Source organism: Ambystoma mexicanum, chromosome 7q, assembly GCF_040938575.1.
Source record: "Ambystoma mexicanum isolate Mex_15411 chromosome 7q, UKY_AmexF1_1, whole genome shotgun sequence".
Taxonomy (NCBI): Eukaryota; Metazoa; Chordata; class Amphibia; order Caudata; family Ambystomatidae; genus Ambystoma; species Ambystoma mexicanum.
The window spans coordinates 1,169,784,222-1,169,812,069 of NC_090941.1; the positions used below are offsets into that span (position 1 = coordinate 1,169,784,222).

Below are 27,848 nucleotides of genomic sequence, written 5' to 3' on the forward strand. Positions count from 1 at the left end.
CTTACGGGCCTTCCGCGGACTCCGGCGCTGCAAACAAGCTTCTGAAAGACAAAAGAAGAGACATTAGACAGGTATTTACTTACGCCCCTCGCGCTCTTCACAATAAGAACGCCTGCAAATACTCCGGTGCCTCTTCAGCACGAACTATGCTGCAAGGGAAAGAACAGCTAGAGTGCTTGCATTTACTCACGCATTTCCAGGCGCTTTATTTCATCTTCCTCACGAGTCCTGCAAGCGAAAGGGGAGAAAAGCATCATACAAAGACCTGTTCAATGTTAACGTGCCTTGCACCTAAAGACTCTAAAGACTATAAAGACTAAAAAGGTGTCTGGAAACTCACCGCTCGTGCGATTAACGACGGTAAAGGTCCTCTGAGTCCAAGAGGCCTATGTTTCACCAGTGAAGGAACTGGCAACAGCGCCCTGCATCAGACGCAGATGGAGAGTCCAGCATTCACCTATCTAAGGTGAGCACGTTGACCGGGGGGCCCTACGGAGAAGCTTGGGAGAGAGAGGAAGAGAGACATTAAACAACCCAGACCATTAACCCCTATATTCTTTCATCTGCAGAAACCTCACCCTACGAGTCCGTCACACAGTGCGAAGAGGTTCAACCCCAGAAGCCCATCGAGTCCTGCACATCACCTTTCGAGTCACAGACACCTTCCTGCCACGACCTGCGCCTCCGTGGGAATCAGGTGAGCGTTACAGAACGCGAAGCCCACCGCAAAACTCCTACCCAGGCGCAATGGAAACCTCAGACACTGATCACTTAGCCCAGTTGCTCGGAGACTTAAGAGCTGAAGTACATGCAGCTCGTCAGGAAACAAGCTCTCTAAGAAGAGAACTAATACTTTCCAAGGAGCGAACAGAGGACCTCGCTAGGCAATTGCTACAAACGCAGGCCGGACAGACACCTCTGCCCGCTCCAGGAGGAAGCTATCCTTCTACACCATCTGTAAATCCAGTGCAAATCAATCTACCTGGTAATGTGCCCTTGGCTCCGCCCGAACGTTTTTCTGGTGACCCAAAGAAATATGCAGTGTTCATCAACCAGTGCCGCTTACATTTCTTATGTCGACCAGCTGCATTCCCAACAGATCAGACCAAAGTGGCTTTCGTGCTTTCTTATCTCAGTGGCAGCGCCGCAGATTGGTCGATTCCTTTAGTCACCCAGGATGATCCGGTTCTGCATGATTTCCAGGCCTTCCAGTCCAGAATGGAGAAACTGTTTGCAAGACATGCACAAGGACAGGCCTTGGACCATGAACTTCTTTCATTACGACAGGGAAATCAAGACCTCTTGATCTATATAGCCTCATTCAACAGACTCATAGTGGAGACTCAATGGCCCAAGGACAAGAGAATAACGCTTTTCTACAGAGGCCTGCGTGGAGAGCTCAAGGATGTGTTAGCTCAAGTTGTGAACCCTCCACAAGAATGTTCAGACTATATTGACTTAGTCGTCCAATTGGACCACAGATTACAGAACAGGAAGGCTGATCGTTCCAAATTTGATACCCGAGTGTTTTCTAAACCACAAACTTCTGCTAAGGGAGCTGACACTGTGGAACCCATGCAAATAGGGGGGATGAAAGGTCCTTTAAGCCAAAAGGAGCGGGAAAGAAGAAGACAGCTGCAATTATGCCTCTATTGCGGGAACTCAGGGCACTTTCTTCGAGACTGTCCAGTGAAACCAGCTAAGAAGGCTGTAGGAGCCGCAGACACCAGTGCCACAAGTCCTAAGCAGGGAAACGACCTAGCCCGGCAAGTGTAGAGGTCCTCTTGCCGAGCGTAAAGATCTGTCCCGTGACCTCGCATTTCGTGGTGCCCATGGTCCTCATTAGTCCAGCACGTCCGGATTGTTTGCATGCAATTGAAGCTTACATCGACAGCGGAGCAATCGGCAATTATGTGGACCGTGAAATGGCATCAAGGATGAATCTACCCCTTGTCCCTAAGGCAGTAAAGGACGTCATTACTACAGTGGATGGCACGGAGATAGCCTCCGGACCAGTAACGCACGCCACCCAAGAAGTGACGCTAGTGAGCCAAGATGGACACCGGGAGAAAATTGTGTTCGATGTGATCAAGGCCCCTCAGTTCCAGATCATTCTGGGAATCCCTTGGTTAGAGAAGCACAATCCTCAGATCGACTGGCGAGCAAAGACGGTTCAGTTTCCAGAATGTTTTACCACTTGTTATCCTCGGCCTGAAGTTTCAGTGGCGGCAATTTCTTCTGAGGTTCCTACATTACCTCCCGACTACCAGGAATTCCAAGATGTCTTTCGGAAGGATCAAGCTAACACCCTGCCTCCTCATAGGTCTTACGACTGTCAAATGGACTTAATACCCGGAACAACTCCTCCTTGCAGTAGGATTTATGCCCTCACCGAGCCAGAGAATCTTCACCTCAGACAATATCTGGACCAATACCTAGCTAACGGGTTTATCCGTCCTTCTAAGTCGCCAGCTTCCTCGGCTTTGTTCTTCGTTCCGAAAAAGGAAGGAGACCTTAGGACTTGTATAGATTACCGCGCCCTGAATCAAATCACCGTTAAAAAACAGATACCCGTTACCTTTGATCCCTGAACTCCTGGACCAAGTCAAAGAAGCATGTATATATACAAAATTGGACCTCAGAGGAGCCTACCACTTGGTACGAATAAAAGAAGGCGATGAATGGAAGACGGCCTTCGGCACCAAGTATGGGCTATTTGAATATCAAGTGATGCCCTTTGGACTTTGTAACGCTCCTGCCGCTTTCCAGTATTTTATGAACGATGTCCTTAGAGAACTCATAGATGTGTGTGTTGTTGTCTATATTGATGACATCCTTGTCTATTCATCATCTGAAAAGGAACATCAGAGACACGTTAAAAAGGTTCTCGGGAGACTGCGTCAACATAACCTTTTTGCCAAGCTTGAAAAATGCGTTTTCAACGTAACTGAAGTTGAGTTCCTGGGAGTCATATTATCACCTAATGGGGTTCATATGGATTCGAAGAAGGTCGATGCAATCATCAAGTGGCCATCACCAACCTCGGTAAAAGGAGTTCAAAGCATGTTGGGATTCGCTAACTTTTACCGCAGATTCATTCCTGAGTTTTCCCGGATAGTCCAGCCCATCACCGCTCTGTTAAAAAAGAACAAACATTTTGAATGGTCTACTGAAGCAGAACAAGCTTTTCAGGACTTAAAAGCTAAATTCATTTCTGCACCTGTTCTGAAACATCCTCGCCCAGAACTCCCCTACATTGTGGAAACAGATGCTTCTAGTCTTGCTATGGGGGCAGTTTTGTCACAAAGAGATCCGGTCACACACCAATTACACCCTGTAGCCTTTTGGTCCCGCAAATTCTCGGCTCCCGAGATCAACTATTCCAATACAGACAAGGAACTTTTAGCTATCAGATCGGCCTTTAAAGCCTGGCGACACTATCTTTTGGGAGCCAGACACACAGTCACCGTAATGACTGATCACCGCAATCTACAATATCTAAAGACGGCCAAAGCTCAGTCTTCCAGACAGCTTCGCTGGGCTCTGTTTCTGGCTGAGTTTGACTTTATAATTACTTATCGACCCGGCAGTAAAAACGGAAAAGCAGATGCCCTCTCTCGGATGGGAGTAGATGAATATTTGACCAATCCAGAACCAATACCCATAATCCCAGAACAAAGGATTTTGGGGTTAGTCCACACTCAATCCTTTGAAGACATCAAGACTGTAGCCAAGTCACTCCTAACTCCGGCCGATTTGCAGGACTGGCAATTAAAGGGAAAAGAATTCTCAGTGGATCAAGACCTGCCATATTTCCAAGGACGATTGTACTTGCCATGTGAGAAAATACAAAAACAAGTAATCTCCGGTTATCACGATTCTTTGATGGAGGGTCACCCTGGCATTACCAAAACCATGGAAAAGATCAAGAGACATTTCTGGTGGCCATCATGGAAGAAGGATATTAGAGACTTTGTAATCTCCTGCAGTGTGTGTGCCCAGAATAAAAGCCAGAAGGAGAAACCAGCCGGCCTTTTACACCCTCTGGATATTCCTCCCTGTCCATGGCATACCCTGTCCATGGATTTCATCACGGACTTACCTCCATGCTCAGGGTATAATACCATTTTAGTAGTCGTGGATCTATTCTCCAAGATGGCTCATTTCATTCCCCTGAAGGGCCTACCTTCGGCTTCGGTATTGGCCCGAGAATTCTTAGAAAACATCATTCGGTTACACGGTTTTCCCTCGGTTTTAATCTCCGATAGGGGAAGTCAATTCATCTCCCATTTTTGGCGAAGTTGCTGTCGTCTAGCCCAAATTGATGTAAGACTTTCAACCAGTCACCATCCCCAAACTGACGGACAAACCGAGAGGACAAATCAGACTCTAGAGCAATATCTACGTTGCATGCTCCAACAAACTGAAAACCCTTGGAAGGATATTCTATGGATCGCTGAATACGCTTACAACAATTCGACTCATTCTGGAACCGGGAAGACTCCCTTCTTCCTATTATACGGACATCATCCTAGAACCTCTAATTTGGATCCTCCCCAAGAATTCGAAACACCAGCTGTGGATCATTTACACTCTGAGATTACCCGTGCTTTTAAGGAAGCCACTGCCCATCTGCAAAGAGCTAAAGCTCAAGTCAAAAAGGGAGCAGATCGACACCGTAAAGAGGCCCCTCACTACGCAGTAGGAGACCAGGTCTGGTTATCCACTAAGCACCTGCCTCTAAAAGGATCCCGCACCTTCAACCCGAGATACCTTGGACCCTACACCATCTCTACCATAATTAATCCGGTGGCGGTCAAATTGGAATTACCTACACATATGAAAATACATCCAGTATTCCATGTCTCCTTATTAAAACCAGTACAACCAGAAACTCGATTGACTGAACTCCCAGAACCTGTTTTGGTAGACGGAGAACTCGAATTCGAAGTAAAGAACATCCTAGACTCCAAAATCTCCAAATCTAAATTATACTATCTGGTTGATTGGAAAAGATACGGTCCCCAGGAAAGGTCTTGGGAACCCTCAGAATATGTCCACGCACCTCGTCTGGTCCAGAGATTCCATCTGAATCACCCCGACAAGCCAAAACCCCCGGAGAAGACACGCTTAGGAACGGCCTTGAGGGGGGGGGGTACTGTCATGATCACTGCTTCCAAGGAGCCAGGACCAGCCCAACGTCCTTGGAAGCAGGCCCCTAACCCTAATCCTCGGCACCAGCCAGTCCCCACGGGGACCTTTTGGACCTTGTCCTGGCGCCGGTGGCACCAGGCTCATCAGAATCATCGGTCCCGGCACTGGAAGCGCCGGGCTCATAATATGTGTGCAGATGCTTGGGTGGACTTACCTGCAGCAGACCATGCTGCTTACTTACCAGCCACTTAGAAGTCCACTGTAAACAGGAACTACTTTCTTACCTGGGTGGGGCAGCTCCATTCCCTGGATTCAGCATGGGGAAAGCTTCTGGAACTGGAACTCTTTTCTTACCTAGGCGGGGCCGTGGAGGAAGACGCCTCATCACTCCAAGGCTATTTAAACCACACCCGATGGATGAAACTTGCTTCGCGTTATTCTGCATCTGCAGCAGAACGCTCACCGAGTCTGGTCCAGCCTTTCTTCTTCAATCTGCAAGAATCATACTCACCATTCCAGTATCCAGTCGACAGCAGCATCTGCAGAGACAAGAAACAGCAGGTTAGCAAGGCAGTCTTAACTCGCAGTGCTTACTCACCTGATCCTTCGGCTGCGGTCATTTCGGCACGCTGTATTTTCGCCTGTGAAGACAAAAGCATTGTCATTACTTACCGGCACTCCGTGAACTCTGGAATTCTTCACGCTGCATCGCCACCTGCGGAGATAAAAGTATTGTATTTACTTACGGGCCTTCCGCGGACTCCGGCGCTGCAAACAAGCTTCTGAAAGACAAAAGAAGAGACATTAGACAGGTATTTACTTACGCCCCTCGCGCTCTTCACAATAAGAACGCCTGCAAATACTCCGGTGCCTCTTCAGCACGAACTATGCTGCAAGGGAAAGAACAGCTAGAGTGCTTGCATTTACTCACGCATTTCCAGGCGCTTTATTTCATCTTCCTCACGAGTCCTGCAAGCGAAAGGGGAGAAAAGCATCATACAAAGTCCTGTTCAATGTTAACGTGCCTTGCACCTAAAGACTCTAAAGACTATAAAGACTAAAAAGGTGTCTGGAAACTCACTGCTCGTGCGATTAACGACGGTAAAGGTCCTCTGAGTCCAAGAGGCCTATGTTTCACCAGTGAAGGAACTGGCAACAGCGCCCTGCATCAGACGCAGATGGAGAGTCCAGCATTCACCTATCTAAGGTGAGCACGTTGACCGGGGGGCCCTACGGAGAAGCTTGGGAGAGAGAGGAAGAGAGACATTAAACAACCCAGACCATTAACCCCTATATTCTTTCATCTGCAGAAACCTCACCCTACGAGTCCGTCACACAGTGCGAAGAGGTTCAACCCCAGAAGCCCATTGAGTCCTGCACATCACCTTTCGAGTCACAGACACCTTCCTGCCACGACCTGCGCCTCCGTGGGAATCAGGTGAGCATTACACTAGTGTCTCCTCAACTGACCCCACATCATCAAGGTGAGCTGGAGATTTTGTTGAGGCAGTCTCCCCCTTTCTTATCACTAAATCCCTCTAATAAGAGATTGGTCTAAACCAGACTGTTTTCTGGGAGTTAATGAACCCACCATATTTGGGTGTTGTGGTGGGTCAGATGAAACAGTAAGTTCTGACAGTTGGTGTGAGATCCACCCTGTGTTGGAACAAGGAGTGCATGAACATTCTAGCCGTCGAAAGATCTGTTCTGAGGATCTGGAGGGGTATACAGGTAAAGCCAGTTTGGATTCTGTATGGACACTGGAGCTCTGTATTCTTTCCCAAAACCAATACACACTCTCCACTAAGAGGTAACAACTTAGTGGATCAGCTCTGTACTAAAAAGTGCAGCTGCCTTTATGATCTCTCTGCAGGGTATGGCAACATATCCCTGTCAGTCTATGCTGAGGAGGAGATCGAGGTTTCGGCCTTTTCAGATCCTTACTTCAGTGTGTGGGCTTCTGGATTGGTGGCTGCCACTGACACCTGTCAACTGAGCTTAGCCCCGGTTCTGAATGGGAAAATAGGTCTCAGGAATAACTGTCCGGATGACATAGCAGATTCAACCCCCACTTGAAAGGAACTGGGAATAACTCAAGAGACTGGGTGTCTGGACCTTCATCAGGCCAACTTTTTCAGGGAGACAACGAGTGTCAAACTGAACAGGAGCCTTTGGCCTTCCTTGACCATAGAGTTGGTTTATGTGGGGACAAGATGCAACCTCTTGTCAGTGAAATACTTCATGTACAGAACTGGGCAACCCCCACTACCCAAGCCCAAGTGAAGACTTTCCTGGGCCTCACTGGGAAATAGAGGAGTAAAGTGGCAGCCTATAGAAATATAGCTGTCCCTCTGACTGCCCTCACTACTCATAGGCGACCTAAAGAGTTCTTATGGACTCTTGGGTGTGAGAAGGCCTTCACTGGCCTGAAAGCATCCCTAGGGCAGGCCCCTGGTTTAACTGCACCTGATTGCAAGATACCTTTCTTACTGCAGACAGATGCCTATGACACTCGGATATATGGAAGACTTTCACAGCTAAATGACAAAGGGGAGGAACACCCTATATGTCTACTCAGCTACCAGTTTAGGAGTGGAGAACTCAGTTGGCTCCAGGTGGAGAAGAGTTGTTTTTCCATTGTATGGTGCCTTAGGAAGTTGAGGTCCTACCTCTATGGGACTCGCGTCACTGTGTATGCTCCCCCTAAACCTTTGAAGTGGTTGATGGATGTTAAGGGAGAGAATTCAAAGTGGCCCAGGTGGTTCATGAGTCTGCAGGTCTTGAACTTCACTATTGGGCATAGGCCAGATCCCAAATTTAGCAATTCTGATTGGCTGTCCAACTGGGATGACGACTGGAACCGAGTACCCATCCAGGGGTGGATTAGTTCACCCTGTCCCTTAGTCTGAGAGGGGGGGCATGTGTTAGGAAATATTTATCTTTACTGCACCTTTCCTTCCATTTTTATGGACACCCAAACTTGTTGCTTTTATTTTTGATCCTGACCTGTACTTTTTAAAGTACAGTGAAGCCTTAAGCTTCGCTACACTGCCATGGGTAAACTGACATGTTCTTCGGGCTGTCAGTACTGGGAAACATTGTTTCCCTTAGTCTAGTTACATTGTTATTACTTTTAGTAACTTGTTATCGCTTGCAGTAATGTCTATCATTGTACAATGCATTTTACAATGCAGTACAATGGGGTACACATTTGTTTTTCCCCTACACTAATACGGAAAGGATTTTTGGTTACCCTAGGTGTGCTAAATGAACACGCTGGTTACAGCAGTGACTTTTTACAATTTTTTTAAGCTTTTTATTTTAGCCTTACTGTATTTCCCGTGTTTGGCTACTAACTGTGGCTAGTGTCCAAACATGGCTGTGCCACATGGTTTTTCGCTTGTCCTTTGGACATCTTGTTCATTAGCCTTCTTCCTGGCCTGTGAGGCCAGAAAAATCCTTATATGGACTTCCAGTGCTCAGGAAAGCAGAAGCTTATGACAGGCTACTGGAGGGCTATGTCTGTTTGCTGGCAGGATGTGGGCTAGTGCTCTCTGGTCCCAATCCACAAACTGGTTTCAGTGTGTCTGAGTGCTATGCATGAGTGCTACCGCCAGTGGTACTGATTGGATAACTGAAGTATAGTGAGTATGGTTTAGTGGGGTTATTGCGGTGGAACTTCCTGATTAATCGTGGAGCGTGGACATGCTCACTGGGTTCCCAGGTCCGATCTTGGGGACAATAACCTTTCCAGTCTATAAGGTAGTATAACTTGGACCGGACCATCTTAGAGTCTAGGATCCTTTTAACTTCGTATTCTGGTTCTCCTTCAACTATTTCGGGATCCGGTGGAGTATCGATCCGTGTACCTGGTCTCAATGGTTTTAGGAGGGAGACATGCAACACCGGGTGGATCCACATGTGTGCCGGTAATTCTAATTTCATGGCCGCAGGGTTGATCACAGCCTTGATAGCGTAGGGTTCCAGATATCTGAGTCTCCTTCCAAAAATATATTCTAAGATACTTGCAAATAGGTTGGAGACAATCTCACAACAACAAATGCCGTACGGGTCATGTTTTGGAAATAGTGGAAAAGAAACAGATCCCGGCGATACTCCTATCATTAGACACTGAAAAGGATTTTTGATAGTGTCGAGGGGTCATTTCTTTTCCACATTATGGCAAAGATGGGGTTCAGCCAATGGTTTATAGAGAGAATTAAAGTAAATTATACATTTGCAGTGGCACGTGTATTAATAAATGGACAATCATGCCCTTCCATCCCTCTTCAGAGGGACAAAACAAGACTATCCTATGTCGCCTTTATAGTATGCTTTAGGCCTTGAGTCACTTTTAGCACAGGTACGACAAAACAAGGATATACATGGAATAGTTCGGAGGGACCGAACATAAAATCATGTTGTACGCTGCTGATATGTTGCTAGCTATTACAGAGCCGACCACTACGCTACCCATAATTGAGCGTGAACTGGCAACGTGTATGGCGCGGGTCTGAATATTAATCTAGCGAAATCAGACATTTTAAATCTCTACCTCCTACCAGTGCATCTTCTCTTCAAACTCAAACAGTTAGTTTGGGGCGCAGGGTCAGATTAAACTTCAGGGAGTAATAATAACAACGCCTTTAGCTGCTCTACATGAAGCTCATTTCCCTCCTCTACTGAAACTAATTACTAACCAACTTGGACAATGGGATCCTTTAACGATCTCTTGGCTGGGTCGGATAAACGTCATAAAAATGACTATACTCAAGATCTTGTACTTCTTCCAGGCACTTCCAATAAGTATCCCCTCCACCTTTTTTTTTTTAAACTCAAAGCAAAAAGATTGCCGAATGGAATAACAAACCTCCAAAAGTTGCATATGATCTACTAACTACACCCACGGGGAAAGGGGAAATCGTACTGCCTAATTTGAAAAAGTTTTATCATGCTGCACAGCTTCATATAATAAAAGATTGATGGGGGAGTAATGGAGGGAAATGTTAGTTACAGATGGAACGGGCAGTGGGAGGACCACAACTGCGTGAGACTTTGTGGCTTCCTAAAAAAGATCTCCCTCCCATAATATCCAAAGGAATAAAATTTAGTAGAAGTAGTTTGGGACTTGGCCACAAAAAAGAAACAAAAAAAAATAATAGTCTTACAACTTTTCCCTCACCGTTCACCCCTATTTTTTTTAACGCTACTTTTGGTCCGGGGAGCAACCCACAGGCTTTCTCCAAATGGAAATCAGCCGAGTGCTGGAAGATACGAGATATGTTTACTGAGTCCAGCCAGGGCCACTGTGTTTATGGGTCCCAAAGGGACATAAGGGAGTCAAGTGACCCATTGCCCCCATCACTAGATGGTGTGGTTTTTGTGTTCTGGGGCCTCTGGCCATGGCACAGAGACAATACCTTAATTTTATCCTGCATCACAAACTGTGTTGGAACTTTGCATGAACTTTTAAGAATAAGGCCCCAGACAATTTAGGGAAGGACTTTTGAAGTTAGGGAGAATTCTCTATGGACCTATTTTACATACAACTTAATCTGCACTTTCTTTTGCAGGAGTTTGATTTGTATTGTGCCCTACTCTAGTGACTGTGGGCCTCATTACACGGAAGGCGGTAAGGGTTAACGGTCACCGTTAAGGGTACTGGTGACCGTTAACCTTTACCGCCTTACTACGAGGTCCCTTTGCGGGACCCGACATTAACGGCTGGTCTAGACCAGCCGTTAAAGTTGGGACCCGCAAAGGGACCATGGTGCTAATTACGGTACCGCAATTTGCGGTACCGTAATTACCGCCTTCCCCATTCCCATAGAGCCCTATGGGGCAAAAATGGGAATGGGGAAGGGCAATGGAGGAAGGCGGAATTACCGCCTTCCCAACCCTGGAATAGGGCGGTAATTCTCCTTTCCTTCATGTCGGTACCGGTAAATTACCGGCTTGAACCATGGTGCTAATAGCACCAGGGTTTACCGCACTACGTGTAATGAGGCCCTGTATATATGTAATCTATTGTTTGGGCCTCATCACGAGTCTGGCGGTAACCCTTGAATGCAGCGGTACCACTATTACCGCCGCATTTAAGGTTCCACCAGGTCATGGCCTTGCCGGATTTCCCCCAGCTCGGAGCTGGGGGGAAATCCGCTGTAAATTTGCTGATTCTTTCCGCCGGCAGTAATAGTGTGAATGAGGAATTCCCGAATGGGCCCAATGGGGAATGGGCACTAATCGTTCCGCCAAACCCGTGATCCGGCACTAATAGAACCGGGGGTTTGGCGGTAGGGATAATAGTGCCGGCGGTAATAGCGCCGGCGTTACTGCCCAACTCGTGATGAGGCCCTTAGTGTTGTGTGATACCTCTACCTGTTAGTAGTCATTCTCCATAGTGATATTTGGCCATAAATAAATGACTGTATTTTTATACATACTCCATCACAGCCCATAATACCGAACAATGGAAGTAGTGGTTGCAGGTGTGTCTGTTTCCCCTGCACCAAGCTTTTGATCCACCTTAAGAAAAATATTTGAAGGATTAAGATTTCTTACTCCATCAATAGTAGTAATCCAGTCTCTTGTTTCCAAGAGCTTTTTTACTTTCATGGGATTATAGGTGAGGGTTTCTGATGTTAATTCAAGCCTCGACAAAATGTCTCCCACTTTCTTCTTCAGACCATTGAGTTGCTTAGATTTAGCTTTTTAAAATGTTCATTTACATCGAAGAACAGAGTGGACTGGCCAGCTGTTGTTATTTCACGGTAAAGAGAAAGGAGTTTCCAGTCCACTCGACAACCCAAAGAGGTCAGACCCAACTCAAACCTAAGACTCACTAGTGGAGTGCACATTGGGAGATTTAGGGATTTTATCCACAGAAGACCTTCTATTTTATCCCAGTTGTAATGCCAGAGCAGGGGCTTTGCTTCTAGTCCATACAAGAGAACTGGGACTGCTTCGGCCAAATAATATTTGACAAGAGGGAGGAGTGAAAATTTACAGAATGTTCCATTCAATTTCTTCATTTGCAAAATGATTTTGAAGGCTTTGTCCAGAATAGCCGAAAATACTTTATTCTGAGCAGGTGAGGCTAACATTTCATAGCCGAGATAAGTAAGCTCTTCTACCCGGGGGACTACTTTTCCATCCAAAACCCACTTTGTAGAACCTAGGTTCTTTTTGGGATGTTTGAAAATGAGGATCTTGGATTTCAAAGGATTAATCAGTAGCCTGTTTTGTGAAGCATACTCCCCTAATTTGGACAAAAGCCGCTGCAGACCAATCGCCGAGCGGTCCAACAAAACAAGATCGTCCGCGTAAGCCAGCCAATGGATGCTCCTTCCATTTATCCTAGGGCTGGCAAGTGATGATGAATCCAGGATTCATCAAAAGGTTGTTCTTCAACCTTTATGTCTGACCAATAAAGGTTGAAGAACAGAGGCGCTCCCAGACAGCCTTGCCGAACCCCTTTGAAGACCTGTATTTTTTCTGACAGGTGACCCAAGTCATCCAACCTTAATCTTATGGTGGTGTTCCTATGAAGGTCCATGAGCATTGCCAGAAGAGAAGCTGGAATGCCCCAACTATGAAGTTTCCGCCACAGAAGGGATCTATTCACTAGATCAAATGCTCTGGACAAGTCGACCCAAGCACCATAGAGGGGGACACCCTCTTTCTCATTTGTTTTTTCACTAAGCAGGTTCAGAATGAGCCCGTTAAGGCTGGTAGAAAGCGCCTTTCTGAAACCTGTTTGGTGCTGTGAGAGTATCTGCCTGGAATCCACCCAGAGTGTGAAGTCTTTTAACAGCAACCGCATAAATAGTTTGCTCTCAATGTCAAGGAGGGCGATGGGGGCAGTAATTTGCCGGTCTTAACCGATCGCCCCCCTTGAAAAACGAATGCACTCTTCCATGATGGAAGAAAGATCCTATTTTGCAGGATTTCCTTAAAGAGGCAGCTTTGCCCACATGGTCGGATTATTTTTAAGGACCTGATAGGTAAGTCCATTAGGACCTGCCACTTTTGATGTGGAAGAAGACAGTATGAGTTCCACAATATCCTGTTCATCAAATGAAAGGGTCCTGACGGCAGGATGAAATCTATGGAGTCAGTTGATTTAAAATTGTCTGGCAAATATGCCACCCATTCTTGCTCTGGAACCAGGTTACAAAGAGCTGTTATAGCCGGTCTCTGATTGGCTCAACACCGCCCAGAAATGTCTGCAGTTGGTTGTGTTTAGTAAATAGAGCATTCTCTCTCCATCTTCCTATTATTTCTGATGTTTATGGTTTTTTGACCAGTTTCTATAGGTCTGTTTTGCCAATCTTAGATCTCCTTTGCGTGTAGTGGGATCGAACTGGTTGTTTTTTATACGATGCAGTGTTTGTCGCAGGGTTCTCTTTCTCTTTTGGGTTTCTTCATCAAAGAGATAAAGATGCTCCTGTTTACCTGCACCCTTTGTTTCAATTGGCGGAAAAATGGACCAAACAAAATTTCTGAATTTCTCCGGCTGGAATTCCTCACACCATATTGAAGATGGAACTGCTTCGAGTAGTTTATTCAGCATTTTCCCGCCATGTTTTTACTTTACTACTCTCAATTTTCTTTTTGAGCCTTCCAGTTCCTGCATGTTGTTGGGATACTGCGGCTTATATATATCAGAGAACAGGAGTTCTAAACTGGCATGATCACTTTCGCCCCGTCCAGTTTAAGGAAAAGTTTGGGCAAAGGATTCAAAGACCAGGAGATATAAAGATGTAGGGCCTCATTAGGACCCTGGCGGAAGGGGGTTTACGCCGGCGTTGGAAACGCCGACCCCTTCCGCCATACTACGAGTTCCCTTAGCGCCAAGGTGATTTTAACGCCTGCTTTTTGCGGGCGTTAAAATCCATGGCGCTAAGGGACCTTGTTGTTAATTACGCCACCGTAATTTACGGTGGCGTAATTAACGCCTTCCCCACTCCCATTATGCCCTATGGGGCAAGAATGGGAATGGGGAAGGGTAAAATGGGGATTGGGGATTTACCGCCCCGCCTGGGTCGGAATGGGGCGGTAAATCCGCCAACCACCATGGCGGAGTTGGCAGCTTAGCGCCATGGACCATGGTGCTAATAGCACCATGGTCCTCCGCCATGGTCGTAATGAGGCCCGTAGTCTACAGTGGACTCGTGAATTGCTTGTCGCCAGGTTACTTCCACTTTTTCATCTCCCTTAGATTTTACTTGAGTCATTTCAAGATCCCAAGAGGTTAGAAAATCCCTCCACAATTTTCCTTTTCGCAGTTTACTCAACTTCGGGTTTGCAGATGTTCTACTCCTGGGGTGAATATAGTCTGCGTTTAGATCCCCTGCTAAGAGAATGTGTGCTCCCTCAGGGTCGGTTTTCACTAATGTTAGTACGGAGTCCAGGGTTTCTAAAAAGGACTGGAGTTTGAAGATGGAGGGATTCCAGTAAATGTTGATGACTACCACAATACAATGAAGAACATCCATTTCCAGTTTTATTTTACAGGCTTGAATCCCCACTTCATTGTCATATATTGGTAAAATGTCTTTTATACTGGAGTTTTTAAATGCAATCATCATCCCTCCCGCTGGTCTCCCTTTTAATTTTTGTGAGGCCCGTAGATTTAACATTGTGAAGCCCTCTATCTCAAGGGGATTGACAAGCCACGTTTCCTGGAATAACAGAATGTCACTTAGCCCAAGACGTTCCTCTTTCACTTTTTTGCTTTTCAGGAAACTTGGGCCTCTCGTGTTCCAGGAAATTACTCTTAGGCCCCTTTGTCTAAAGACTATTTTCCTCAACTCCTAATTTCAGGATTATTTGGGAGATAATCTCTGGGAGTTTAGCTATGAGATTCTCATTTATGCTTGCTCCTGCTGTCGTGGGCCTATCGGACTTTCTTGATTTTCCAGCTGGTTCAGCATTGTTTGCGGTTTCCTCTGTCCCCATTTTTTTTTTAACTGGGGTCATTCTCGAGAAATCCCTCCTCGCTTGACTTATACACCAACAAACCGTCTCTAGAAAGTTCATTTTTATTATTGAAGAGGGCTTGTTGGGCTCTACTCGAGTTCAGACAAATTTCCACAAAGAACGTATCCTCCATTATTGGAAATTTTACATACTCGATATCCTTTGATGGAGAAGAGAAACAGATTGTGATTTTTTTTATCTCAGACAATATCACAGATCTGCAGAGTGAATTGTTCTTGTTTTGTTTGACCAGCCTTAGCCACGCCTTTGGAATTTTGAAATCGACCACCTCCAGATCATCATTTTCCTTTGCAGGTATACTGAGCAGGGGACCCTCATTCCCCTGGCGAAGAGATACAAGATTTCTAGAATTCCCCAAGCCATTCCGGCTGTCGTTCTCGTTTATTAAGGGCCTTGAAGACCCTTCCTCTTGGGTGAGAATCGAGTGATGAGGAACAATCTGGGCTATGGATGATACTGGTTTTACTATGGGTTTCAGAAAAATAGGAGCCAATTTCACAGCAGTCTTTGTCACTATTTTTGTAGTCTCCAAAATAGAATTTTCTTGTTGGGACTTTCGTGCGTTGCATTTTAAAAAAATCGGAGCAATCTTGATGTTTCTAAGCCCCATTTTTTGACATTGGGTTTTCAAAGCATTTTTCGGAAAGGTTACAGGGTCTGTTTGCAGACCAATGCTTATGGTTTGTGCTTTAAGGCACTGAATGACTGTGTTTTGATCCAAGAGACCCTTCTTTTTTCCTTTTTTTCCAAAGACTGGTTTGGCATGATTTGTTTGATTAAGACTAGAACTCTGTAGCACTTCAGAGGCTGACGAAGCAAGTACAATAGTTTCTGACATTTTCTCATCAGTTGGGAGAGCCAAGTGCTTCAGGAAAGAGTTTGTTCCTGCATTTTTTAAAGCTGGATTTTTTGGATTTTTGGGATTTTTCCTGAGCTTTTTTCAGCTGTGGGAAAGAGGATGTAGATTTAGAGCTGCGCCCTCTTTTCCGTTTTTGCCTTTTTCTCCCTTTAGAATTTTGGGAGTCCACTGGAGTCCAAATTTTTTAATTGCGAGGGGGACCTTCAATAAAAGGGATCTCATCTATCACATCAATGTGTACGTTAGCAACTCCTGAATGTTGTGCCCATTTCTGTATAAACAAAGCCACATCTCCCCTAGAGGAGCAAGACAGGCCAATATCCAGGCAATAGGAAATAACCGTATTCTTCATGTCCCTATACCAGACACTACCATACACTACGTGAAGAACGCTTCTCATGGCCCATAGTTTGGCTCAAAAGTGTGTCCACAGATCTCCCCTCAAATTTTATTTTGACCCCGAGTTTACACACAGCCTCTTTCCATAATGAAAGCAGTGACTGGAGACCCAGCTCCAGTCTAACGGCTTCCACTGGGACAGACTCATGAAGACCAGGCAGGGAATGCAAGATGTTAGCCCCTAGTCTAGGCAACCGAGTCCCCGCCTTCTCAGCTAATATTTCTAAGGCATACGTGATGCCGGGGATGATAGATAATCTATAGGCCATGATCTTAGCCTCTAAGGAGCGCCTGCCACAGTTGTTAATAACTTTCTTAAGAGCAAGCCACTTCTTCCATGCTTTGGGAGGAATAACATCCATAAAATATGTTAGTGAAGGAGTGGCCTTAATTTAAATGCCCAAATACTTGTAAGTGTTAATTTGTTCCAGGCGGGTATCGCCAAGTACCAACTATAGGTTGATCCGCCGTAGGTCTTTTTGCCCTATAGTCATAATCTTAGTGTTGGAAGTATTGACACGTAAACCATTGGTTTTCGCATACGAGTGAAATACATTTAGGGTACGCTGTAAACCTACTGCTGTCCCATCTAAAATAACCCTAACATCTGCATATGTTTGGCACATTATTTCTTCCGTGCCAAAATGGAGAGGTTAGTTGTGTGCAAGCTTTAAGGTTCGGACAAAATCAGCAGCATACAGATTAAAAAACAGGGGGGCTAACACGCAACTCTGCTTCAGACCAATGCAGATTAAAAAGCAGGGGGGCTAACACGCAACACTGCTTCAGACCAATGCAGATTAAAAAGCGGGGGGGCTAACACGCAACCCTGCTTCAGACCAATGCAGATTAAAAAGCAGTGGGCTAACAAGCAACTCTGCTTCAGACCAGTGCTGGTGGGTAAGGACTGGGATAAAATGCTGTCCTACGACATCCCAATTCTAACACTTGTGTCGTCGTACAGCAATTTTATGAAGTAGAGTCAAGAGGAATCAATACTGTAGAAGACTTTGCTGCTTTGGAACTGTGTAGGTGATATAGAAACCCCTATATATGCATATACATGTGTTGCAAGATCAGATGATGTTCTATAGTCTAAAAAGCAATGGTGTCAAAAACAAGGCTGACAACAAGGGTCTTTGTTTTTTTCTTTTATGTTTAGCATATGAGGTTAATTTCTGGGTCAGGATGATTCACCCAATCAGAGGTTGATGGCCGGCCTCCATTCCTTACCAGGAATCAGTCTCTTTTCCTCCTGTTTTGTTCTCCCTTGAGTAACAAAGTTTCAGAGTTCTAGGCACTTTCAGGGTTCTCAACATCTTACTTATTCTATGTGCATTTAAGGTCTTCATCAGCTTCGATAAGCATCAGACTTCTACTGTGTCCAGGAGGATCTATAGGTTTGCAGCGTCTCCGCACAGTATCTATATAGGTCCTGTTCCAACCAGGGACAATTGCATGCTCTTGCTTTGAAATTCTCCACTATTGTACACCCCCATTCTCTTTTCTGATGAGAATGGAGTTCTCTTTTGTTTGTTGTAGCCTCCACATCGGCCCAAGTGCCCTGACATCAAACGCACCCACTTTTGTTCATGCTCTGGCTATTCTCATATGAGAAGGTCAGCCGATGTAAACCAGGTCAGCCATTTTGGATTGCCTACCCTCCTGCAGTGTGGCAGTTTCCCGGCTCTCATTCATGCAGTTCCAGACTGCTTACCTCTTTACATGGCTCTTCCTGTTAAGGTCTTTCTTGGCCTGGTACAGGTTATAGAAGGTTTCTGTGGTCACATCTAAGCTGCTGCATCGGTTTACTCTTTGATGGGCACTGACCCCTGAGTCTGCCTCAGTCTTTTTCCTGGGCCCCTAATACTCTCGTCCGATAGATAAATGTGCAGGTACTCACCACACTGAGACTTCAGCTTTTCCTCAAGTTGCCCAAAATGCCCTCATTCATCATTTCATTGCCTAGTGTTTAGCAGTGCGAGATGTGCTTTTCTTGACATGGTGTCCATTGCCAGGATGTTTTTGGATTCTGTGCATGTGTGTACTTTCATCATTTACCTTGTGACCCAGGGTATAGTGTACAGGCAGGCTTCAGGTAGACAGGTGTGGATTCCATATGTAGCCTGTCAACATCTATCCCAGGGTCAGTGTACAGGCTTCAGGTAGACAGGTTTGAATTCTATATGTGTATGTAGACTGTCAATATCTATTGCAAGGTACAGTGTACGGGCTTCAGGTAGACAGGGCTAGATTCTATATGTGTATGCAGCCTGTCAACCTGTATCCCAGGCTAGAGAGTATAGGATGTAGGTAGACGGGTGTGGATTCTATATGTGTATATAGCATGTAAACATCTACCACAGGGTACGTTGTACAGGCTTCAGGTAGACAGGGCTGGATTCTATATGTTTATGTAGCTTGTCAACTTGTATCCCAGGCTAGAGTGTATAGCATGTAGAGAGACGGGTGTGGATTCTATATGTGTATATAGACTGTCAACATCTATCACAGGGTACATCATATAGTATATAGGTAGACAAAGTATTGAGCAGCAGTATGCAAAAGATGAAGAAGGATTTCAGGATTACAAATCTTCTTCCCGTTGATGGCCAAGTTGGTGTTAATTCACAGCACAGGTGCAGGCATGTTATGGCTACTGCAAGGCGTGCATGCAGCAATAACTATCATTTCAGCCAGACGCAGGCCCTGGCGGGGTATCATCTACGGCATTTTCATCTTTTCTGTGAATGTTTTTACCATTGGTTGCTGTCTTAGTTCTATTTCATTTATGACTCAGTTAATTTAATGTAGACAGTTACATTCTCACGGTTGTGTCTGGTGGTATTAGTATGGCTTTTGTGTTTTTTCTCAAAATTCCATAAAACCTTCTAACTGTTTCTGCCTCTTGAACAATCTCAACGTTATTTTGAAATTCAATGGATTTCAAGGCAAAATGTCCCGGTTTTGTTTATATATCTGCGGACCTTGGTTGTCATCACTCCTTCCAGAGCCACATCTGCTCTTCCTGTGATGACACAACATTTCTCTTGTGTGTTGCCAAACAGGGGAAGGTTGCATTTTTCGTGTGTGTTGCCAAGCAGGGGAGGTTGCATTTCTACTGTGTGTTGCCAAGCAAGGGAGGTTGCATTTCTATTGCCAAGCAGGGGAAGGTTGCATTTCTGTTGCCAAGCTTGGGAAGGTTTCATTTCTCTTGTGTGTTGACAGGCAGGGGAGGTTGCATTTCTGTTGTGTGTTGCCAAGCAGAGGAGGTTGCATTTCTATTGCCAAGCAGGGGAAGGTTGCATTTCTGTTGCCAAGCTTGGGAAGGTTTCATTTCTCTTGTGTGTTGAAAGGCAGGGGAGGTTGCATTTCTGTTGTGTGTTGCCAAGCAGAGGAGGTTGCATTTCTCTTGTGTGTTGCCAGGCAGGGACAGTTGAATTTCTGTTGTGTGTTGACAGGCAGGGGAGGTTGCATTTCTGTTGTGTGTTGCCAAGCAGAGGAGATTGCATTTCTGCTGTGTGTGGTCGAGCAGGGGAGGTTGCATTTCTATTGTGTGTTGCAAAGCAGGGGAGGTTGCATTTCAAGTGTGTATTGCCAAGCAGGGGAGGTTGCATTTCAAGTGTGTATTGCCAAGCAGGGTAATGTTGCATTTCTGTTGTGTGTTGCCAGGCAGGGGAGGTTGCAGTTCTGTTGTGTGTTGCCAAGCAGAGGAAGGTTGCATTTCTGTTGTGTGTTGCCAGGCTGGGGAGGTTGCATTTCTGTTGTGTGTTGCCAAGCAGAGGAGGTTGCATTTCATGTGTGTGTTGCCAAGCAGGGGAGATTACATTTCAAGTGTGTATTGCCAAGCAGGGGAATGTTGCATTTCTGTTGTGTGTTGCCAGGCAGGGGAGGTTGCATTTCTGTTGTGTGTTGCCAAGCAGGGGAGGTTGCATTTCATGTGTAATTTCCTTATGAATAACTGCTTTTGCTGTGCAATGTTTGTGCCTATTTATTTCTGTCATTTAAATGTCCACTAATGAGTTTAATCACCTGATTCCTCTTGTGATGTTCAGTCCTACTTGCTGCTGTGATGTTATCTCTCGAATTCTATTTCTCTTTTGGCGCTCAGTGTACAGGACTTGTCCATTCTCTCCAGGATATTATGTATCCATTATGCCCGTGTCAGGGGTATGAGGCCCGCCAGCTGTGCCTAGGCAGGCCGAGCAAAGCAAGGGCCTCGGCGAGGGCTCAGGGCTGTTACTCGCCCTGTAGGCCCTCAGAGAAGGGGGTGATAGCTATTTGCACTCCACCGTTTGTTTGGGGATCAAATAGTTTTAGTATTATGGCTCTGCATATATAGCACAAGCCCAAACTCCAGCAAAGCAACCAAAAAAACAAGATGAGAGAAACAAGATGCTCACTGCTATAGTAAATATAAAAGGGGCAGAGTCTCATTTCTATTTCTATGGCATCGGCCAAGGATGGGAGGGAGCACCACAACCTGAGCAAAAAACCTCCAGTCCTGCAGGTATGTGGGTAGGGTGTAGTAGGGAGGGAGGGGGTATGGGGGAAGGTGTCAGATGTTGTGGGGGGTCGTCGGGAGGCAACAGGGAAGGGCTCCCTATTGCATACCCACAATCAAGATGGCGGCACCCAGAATATGGCCTCAAGTGCGCAAGTTATATCAGTCACTTGTAAAGTGCAGGCGGCTGTCTAAAGGCTTCTCAGTGCTAACCACTGACATTACAGCCACACGATCTCGCCACATAAAAACCATGGGAAGAATGCAATCTTCAAATATCTCCTGAAGACTAGATGTTTCTCCAGGCTTTTTTAATTAATGGATTATCTGATGCTTTCTCAAAAGCACACACAGTATGGGTACTCTGATGGATTTTCAGATCAGATTACCTACTATAAAATCACTTACATACTATGCATGTATAGGGCTTCTCCTGAGTATGGACCCTCTGATGCGTTATCAAATGTGGATATTGACTGACGCATTTATTGCACTCAATTCACTTGTCGGGCTTCTCTCCAGTATGGATCATCTGATGTCTTTTCAGAGCAGAGTTTTTACTGAAGCTTTTCTTGCACTCTCTGCACTTGTAGGGCTTCTCTCCAGTATGGATCCTCTTATGGGTTCTCAGATGTGAGGGTTGATTGAATCTTTTTTTGCACACTGTACACTTATGGGTCTTCACCCCAGTATGGATCCTCTGATGGGTTTTCAGAGTTGAGAAATGACTGAAGCTTTTCGTGCACTCTGTGCATGTGTAGGGCTTCCCCCCAGTATGGATCCTCTGATGGCATCTCAGAACTGAGGAACGACTGAAGTTTTTATTGCACACAGTACACTTGTAGGGCTCCGCCCCAGTATGGATTCTCTGATGGTGTCGCAGCACAGAGGCGTCCCTAAATATTTTCATACACTCTGTACACTTATAGGGCTTCCCCCAGTATGGATCCTTTGATGGATTTTCAGAGCTGAGAAATTACTGAAGCTTTTCTTGCACTCTGTACACTTGTAGGGCTTCCCTCCAGTATGGACCCGCTGATGTCTTATCAGATGTGAAAGTTGATTGAATCTTGTTTTGCACTCTGTGCACTTGTAGGGCTTTTCCCTAGTATGAATCCTTTCATGGCTTATTAGATTAGTGGAATGACTGAAGCTGTTCTTGCACTCTGTGCACTTGTAGGGCTTCCCCCCAGTATGGATCCTCTGATGGATTTTCAGAGTTGAGAAATAACTAAAGCTTTTCTTGCACTCTGTGCACTTGTAGGGCTTCCCCGCAGTATGGATCCTCTGGTGTCTTATCAGATGTGAGGAACGGCTGAAGCTTTGCCGGCACTCTATTCACTTGTAGGGCTTCCCTCCAGTATGGATCCTCTGATTTCTTATCAGATGTGGGAGTTGATTGAATCTTTTGTTGCACTCTGTACATGTATAGGGTCTCATCCAGTATGAATCCTCTGATGGATTTCCAGAGCTGGGGATTGACTGAAGCTTTTCATGCACTCTGTGCACCTGTAAGGCTTCATCCCAGTATGGATCCTCTGATGGATTATCAGAGTTGATAAATAGCTGAAGCTTTTCTTGCACTCTGTGCACTTGTAGGGCGTCACTGCAGTATGGACACTCTGATGGCTTATCAGATGTGAGGATTGACTGAATCTTCTTTTGCACTCTGTGCACTTTTACAGCTTCTCAACAGTAGGGGTTGTTTGTCCCCACAGACCTGTATGTGATTCAATGTGTAATATCAGGTTAGTCCTGTGTGTGAAGCACATCCCACAAACACTGCAGGCAAAGGCCTGCTCCTTTGTCTGGATCCTCATAGATGTGCTGGGAATTTGGCTCTCCTGAGAAGATGTTGATATCTGTACAGGTTCACTGGAATGATGCTGCCCAGCTTCTGTAGTGGGTGCTTTATTCCTCTTCATGCCCCGTCTTCTCGTCTTCATTTCTTGACTCTTCGTGTCGGTGGTTACACACTGTTGAAAGAAGCAAAGGTTTCAGATGTTATGTCATCGCACAGTCTGTAGGATGATAGGCCTAGTGCAGAGATGTCAATTCAAGTCCCCATACCCCACTTGCACACGGGCTGAAACTGCATGAATCTGTTTTTCTCCCTGCCTCTTAAAACAGACTTTAGAGAATTAAAATAACTTGAAAATTGTATTTGAAGGAATTGTTCAGAGCATCACAGCATTAGATGTTATTAGGTCACTTACTCGTGCATTCATGTATGCATTGCATTCCCAATATGTCAAATCCAACCCTAAGATTCCTCTCGTTACTCCCCTCTCTACTATCACTCCACTCTCTACTATGATGCCACTCTCTATTACTCCACTCTCTACTGTCACGCCACTCTCTACTATCACTCCACTCTCTACTATCACTGCACTCTCTACTATTACTCCACTCTCTATTGTCACGCCACTCTCTACTGTCACGCCACTCTCTACTGTCATTCCACTCCCTACTATCATGTCACTCTCTACTATCACGCCACTCTCTACTAACACAGCACTCTCTACTATCACTCCCCTCTCTACTATCACTCCCCTCTCTACTATCCTGCCACTCTCTATTACGCCACTTTCTACTATCACTCCACTCTCTACTATCATGCACTCTCTATTACTCCACTCTCTACTGTCACGCCACTCTCTACTATCACGCCACTCTCTAGTGTTACTCCACTCTCTACTGTCACTCCACTCTCTACTATCACTGCCCTCTCTACTATCACTCCCCTCTCTACTATCACTCCCCTATCTACTATCATACCACTCTCAACTATCACCCCCTCTCTACTATCACACCACTCTCTGCTAACACTCCACTCTCTGCTAACACTCCCCTCTCTATTATCACACCACTCTCTACTATCACTCCACTCTCTATCACTCCACTCTCTATCACTGTCCTCTCTACTATCACTCCACTCTCTATCATACCACTCTCTACTATCACCCCCTCTCTACTATCACGCCACTCTCTACTATCACGCCACTCTCTAATATCATGCCACTCTCTACTATCACTGCCCTTTTATATATATATATATATATATATATATATATATATATATATATATATATTATTTTTGTTATTGTAACATTTAGTTTATTACAAACTTTTATTAGTGTCATTGTCAATTTTCCTCAATTTATACTCAATGTCTTAACAAGAAAATGTTTTTCATTCTTCCCGACCCCACAGTCAGTCAGCTCCAGTGATTGGCTTTAAACTGTCAATCCTGACCATTTTGTTTGAGCATTTATCTCAATACATGCGACAATTCTTTATTCCGTCGCCTCTCCGCTCCTTTCACTCAACCTAAAATTTTATCGAGATAGTTTATAGTTGCACATGTGAGTTGCACCGTCATGCCACTTAGGATTCTATACCACCAATCGTCTAAGTTATCGTTGGCAGGTGCACATTTCCCATGGTATAAAGTCCTTTGATCTTTTAATCATGACAGTCCGTTACCAGGTGCTTTCTGGATTCTATCTTTATACAGCAATATCTACATAGGATGTCTTTGGTGTCACGATCTTGTTTCATGAACATGATTTCCTTTGTTTTATATGCATTTAGCCGCAATCTCAAGAAATCATCGCAACGATATCCAGATGGAAATCTGGGCATTCTTTCTAATGCATTCATTGTTGGACCTAGATTGAGAGCTGTTGCTAAATTATTGTACTTCTGCAGATTTTGTATCCAGGACCATTGTTTTAATTTCTTTTTTGCAATTTGTGGCTGAGCCAGAAGTGTGTACATCGTTATATCAGCCGTTCACAGAAGATCGTTTATCATGTCTTTCCAGGCTGTTATCATGTTCTCGTGTACCTGAGATTTTGATAGTGCTAGTATCTCGTAAACTGGTTCTGGATTTGTTATGGTCAGCTTCCTTAATAGTGGCAGTGATGTCCACTGCACCGTTCCATATAAGGCGTCTAAGGCTAATTCATGGCGAATGATTGTCATGGACATGTTTTTTGGTAGCCTCAGCACTCTTTTCCAATACATCCCTTCTAAATATGACAATATCTTATGATCTATATTCCAGCCGGCATCAGCACCGAATGTTATCGCAGGAATTACTTTTTGTAGATAGAAGGTTCGGGTCAGCTTTAAGGTGAACTTCCCATATTGTAAGTGAATTCTTGCACCTTGTAAGGCAAATATTCTCATTCTGTGTTTTAGATCTTGCACCCAGCTCCATTCACATATTGATGTGTTTATCATCACTCCAAGGTATCGAATCTCTTCGATTATCTAAATTTGTTCATTTGCAATTTGCCACTTAAAAGTTCTGGGTTTTTTTTCGCGCTTTTGAAACAATCATCCTCATGATTTTTGTTTTTTTGACGTTTATGGTTAGGTTGTTTTCTTGCATGTAATATTGCAATTTTGTCAAAGGCCTTTGAAGACCAATTTGGGTGGTATCAAATAATACTATATCATCAGCATCAATTGCATAGCTTATGTGATGTCCATTTATTTTGGGTGGAAAGCAGTTCACATTTGCTAGGGCATTAGGGATGTCAGCAATGAACAATTTGAACAAAAAGGCAGCAAGCGGACATCCCTGTTTAACTCCTTTATTCATGGCGATTGCCTCGGATAGGTTCCCCTTTGCGTTTATTCGGATCCTGATTGAAGTGTTTTGGTGTAGCGCTGTTATCGGCTGTAGTATATTATCAGGACAGCCCCATTTGTGTAGTGTTTGCCACAGCATTCCATGGTTAATTGTGTTGAATGCCTGTTGCATGTCTACAAATGCCATGAAGAGCTTAGACTTACTTTTCATCGCCTCAAGTTTTAGCAGGTTTATAATTGTTAGATTATTCTCTGTGGCCACTCCCTTTGTAAAACCTATCTGGCGACAGTCAGTTACTCCAGTTCTTTTTGCCCAGCCTGTTAATTCTATTTGCAAGAAAGATGCAAATATCTTGCTGATGGTGTCTAGAAGGGCAATCGGGCGATAGTTGGCAGGAGCGTCCCGATTGCCCTTCTTAAAGATTGGCACGATTATCGCCGAGACCCAGGACTGAGGGGTACATTTTATGTCCGCAATTCTTCTAAAGAGTATTGCTATGAATTCTGCCCATTCCTGGTTGTTTGCTTTCAGCATCACGTTTGTGGTGCCGTCTGGACCTACAGCCCGTGAATTTTTTTAGTTTGGCTATTGCAGTGATCATTTCTTCCACACTAATTTGTGTATCCCATATCGTTGCATCATTCCAAGTTGGGCATGTGCTTGACTCAGATTTTACAAAGAATACTTCTGTGAAGTGTTTGATCCACGCACCCTCTGAGACACCGTTGGCCAAAATTTCGTTTTGGTTACCATACCCTTTGTTTAGAATTTGCCAAATGTCTTTTGAGTTGTGGATTCGTATTCAGGACAACATCAGCTCCCCATTTTCTTGATCACGTTGGTATGCATATCATTTTAGTTAATTACGATATTTTTGTTTTCGTTTTTTAATGGCACATGATGCTGATTCACCCAGTTTGTTTTTTTAAATCTCGGATGTCTTCATGAAGTTGTTTTCTTTCTTTATTGACCTTAATACTCCACTTGTTATTATGTGTGGTCTTTTTTCATCACCGATGATCCTATTTTTTGATGTGGTAGAAGTGGGACGTTTTATATTGATTCCGCTTGAGGTCTTTTCATTGATTGGTAGGTTACAGATATATTAGTAATTTGTTTTGCGGATATCCTAAGTCTATTCCTTCCAAAATGTATCTCCATGTCTTGGCCTGTGTTGTGTGTCTCCGTTCTCCAATCTATTTGCCAGAACATCACCAAGGGATTGTGGTCACTATTAACAGTCGGAATTATTGTCATTTTGTCAATTCTGTACCATTGATTTCTCGAGGTCCAAATATAGTCTAAGGTCTTCACGAGACCCAAGTTATGCCACGTCGGTTTTGTGGGCATATCGCCTTTGACTTGCCCATTTACCATTACACAGTCCCGTGCTTCCGTTTCGTTATCCCATCGCGTTCTTCTTGAATTTATTTTCAGGTTTTGCTGCTGATGTATCAGTCTATCACCGTTCTCTAGCTTAAACCAGGCCAATTTCATGTCTCCACATATTGTGATCGATAAATCAAGGTATCTTTTTTGATTCTCGTCAATTTGGGCCGTTACTGAGGATATAAATCTTCCTGCTGATATTTTAGCTGGATTCCAATACACGTTGATCAAAAGCAGATATTTGAATCTCTGAGATGTTGTAGTAGCGTGCTTTGTACAAAGATATTTGGGTTCTCAGTTTTGAGGACTTTCCAGCTTGTGGATTTTTTTATAAGAGTTAGTAGTCCTGAGAACGGCCGTCCTTGTGCGTTCTTTTTCGCTGGATTTAAGAGTGCCCTTTTATATTGTTTCTCCCAACTATGGGTAGGGAGCTTTAAAATGCAAGTGTGTGATACTATTGTGCTTTTGGTTATAATGTAAGCCTTACACAACTTTAAAAGACAAAAAGAAAACTATGTTACATTTATACGCAAATGTGCCTCACCATTCACATTCATACTTTTAGAATATCAAAACAAATGAATTATTTCAGTATTTCTTTTAAAAAAAGTACCGTCAAGGCTATCATCGATTCCTGCCTGCTAAATGTTGATCCCAACATTTATATGCATTTAAAATATGAATATTATGTACATTTCTACCAATATAAATAATTCTAACTTTATAAAGTACAAGGCAATATATATATATATATATATATATATATATATATATATATATATATATATATACACAAAGTCTCAACTCAGTTTTCAATTCTACTGAAATAAAAATCTCTCTTCCCTTCTTAACTCTGTGTGTGCTCCAGCAATCACATGTGTTTGTAATGAATTCAATTTAAAATACATGTACTCTCTTGCAATAATTCTACATGGAAA

At 44.4% G+C, this 27,848-nt stretch overlaps 1 pseudogene; it reads right to left on the minus strand.

Moving 5' to 3' along the window:
• Nucleotides 1-27,848, minus strand: part of LOC138528247 (zinc finger protein 107-like) — a 135,052-nt pseudogene that overhangs the window by 94,682 nt on the left and 12,522 nt on the right.